The following is a 2,409-nucleotide window of genomic DNA, read 5'->3' on the forward strand; positions in this document are numbered from 1 at the left end:
AGTGCAAGTTTGGATTTTTTTTTTTTAAGTGGAAATATTATTATAAAGGTAAGTGGTTTGACTTTTACAAGTTCTGGCACGTATTGATTTTGAATATGGTAGCATGAGTTTAAAAAAAAAAAACTAGAATTGTTATTTAGGTTTATGTAACAATGCAAGTTTGGATATTTTTCTTTAGTGGAATTATTATTATAATAGGTAAGTGGATTGAATTTTGTTACTAGTGCCGGCATATACTTGTTTCATTTTAATATGGCAATATGGGAATTGTGTTTAGGGTTAGTTTTTGGTTTATTATATTAAATTCGGAAAATATAATTTTTTTATGTAGTTTTACTTTAAGAAAAAAAATATATGGTTTGATTTTTATTTAATTTAGTTTTGATTCATTTAATTATTAGTTTTTTATTTATTTATTTGCTACTAATTTAATGCTTTGTAACTTATTTATTTGTTTATTTATTTATGAGATTGAACCTATGGGTTAAAAATTTAGTTTAAAATAAAAATTAAAAAAATCTATTGAAGGTGGTTTGAATTGGCTTTAGGTTTAGTTAAAATTATAGTATGTCGAAATGATTGATTTTTATGTGTTAAGTATTATATTCTAAACTTGCCTTGATTAGTGATAAAAATGTTTGTTAAGCTCAAATTTATTTTACTGACGTAAGTTTATTAAAAAAAAATAAAATAAAAATTATTTAATTCCTTGAGTTCGTATTTCATTTCATTCATATTTTATTGCATTCATATTTATTTGTTTGTGTCATCAACTTATCCATTTGATCATGAGTTTAATCTTATAGGTTAGAAATTTAGTCTCAGGTAGTTTTTTTTTTAATTTAATTTGTGGTTAAGGTAAAATTTTAGTTTGTTAAAATAATTGATCATGTGTGTTAAGAATTTAAATTTAGATTGGCTTTAATTAATGTTTAATTGTTTTTAAGCCTAGATTTCATTTTAATAATGTAAGTTTATTTCAAAATTAGATTCCCTGAATTCATATTTTGTTTTAGTTTCCTTTCGTTTAAATTGATTCATTTTAATTATTTTAGGAGTTTGTATAATTTTAGGTCATTAATAAAATCAATTCTATTTTTGAAAATTCATGCCTTTAGTTTACTTTGATTTAGTTTCGCACATCTATTCGATTTAGGTATTTTATATAATATTAGTTCATTAATAAAGTTAATTCTATGTTTGAAAATTATTGTTTGCTTTGATTTAATTTGACTCATTTTAATCAATCTAGATGTGTTTGTGTGTTTAATTGATTTCATGCTAATTCTTGATTGTTATTCTTAATAGATATGTTTCTTGAATATTTGGCATTAATTCTTGGTGGGTATCTGGTTAGCTTATTTGATCTAAGTTTGAATAGTTTATTGCTTTGGTAGTCTCTAGTAAAATTTACTTTCCGGAGGCTATCGGAAAATAGTGAAGATTGGCCCCCATTCTCACCGACTATGTACCATCTGTTTATTTATTATTTTTATTTTTATTCTCATACATAAAAAAAATATATATATATAATTTTCAAAACTTTGATCTTCACGTTTCGACTTTCAAAAATTCCAATTTTCCAAAAATTTCTATTTTCGAAATAATTTTCCAAAATTTCATTTTTTTAGTTTAATTTTCCGAAATTCCATTCTCGAAGTCCCAATTTTCCAAATTTACAATTTTTAAAATTTAATTTTCCGAAATTTCATTTTTCAAAAATAATCCTTCCAAATTTTCAATTTTTTTTAATTTAATTTTTCAAAATTCCATTCTCAAAATTCCCATTTTCCAAAATTCCAAATTTATTTTTTTATTTTTTTATTTTTTATTTATTTTTTTATTTTTTTATTATTTAATTTTATTTTAAATTATTTTTTATTTATTTATTTTTGAAATACCATTCTCAAAGAGACTTCCAAAATTTTCAAGCTCACTTTTTTTTTTAAAATAAAATTCCACACTTCCGAAATTTCAAATTTAATTTTCAAAATTCCTCTTTTCAATTTTTTTTTTAAAGTGAATAAGCTTTCATAATTCCAAAATGATGGAATTTATGAGAATTAATTCATAGCAAAAATTAATTGGGCTTTGGTGGGGGCCCAACATTCATAACATTCTTTTCGAAAATAATTCAAGTAAGTTGTGCTCTCCATTTTGTTGGATTTTGATTTGGTTTTGTATGAGATTTTTTTTTACACTTGTCATTGTACACTAATCTTATTTTCATGACAGCGCTTTATTACCTACTAATAAGGTACACTCTCACTCTCACCTTGTTTATTATTTTGTTATCATGATTTATTTTTGAACTATGATCATTTTGGTATTCATTGATCTCCTAGATAATTGTCATGTTTGCTTCACCTTATTTAGTAGAGACCATTTTTTTTAAGGGGCTTAGAGGGG

The sequence above is a fragment of the Vitis vinifera genome, chromosome 10 (assembly GCF_030704535.1).
Source record: "Vitis vinifera cultivar Pinot Noir 40024 chromosome 10, ASM3070453v1".
Taxonomy (NCBI): domain Eukaryota; kingdom Viridiplantae; phylum Streptophyta; class Magnoliopsida; order Vitales; family Vitaceae; genus Vitis; species Vitis vinifera.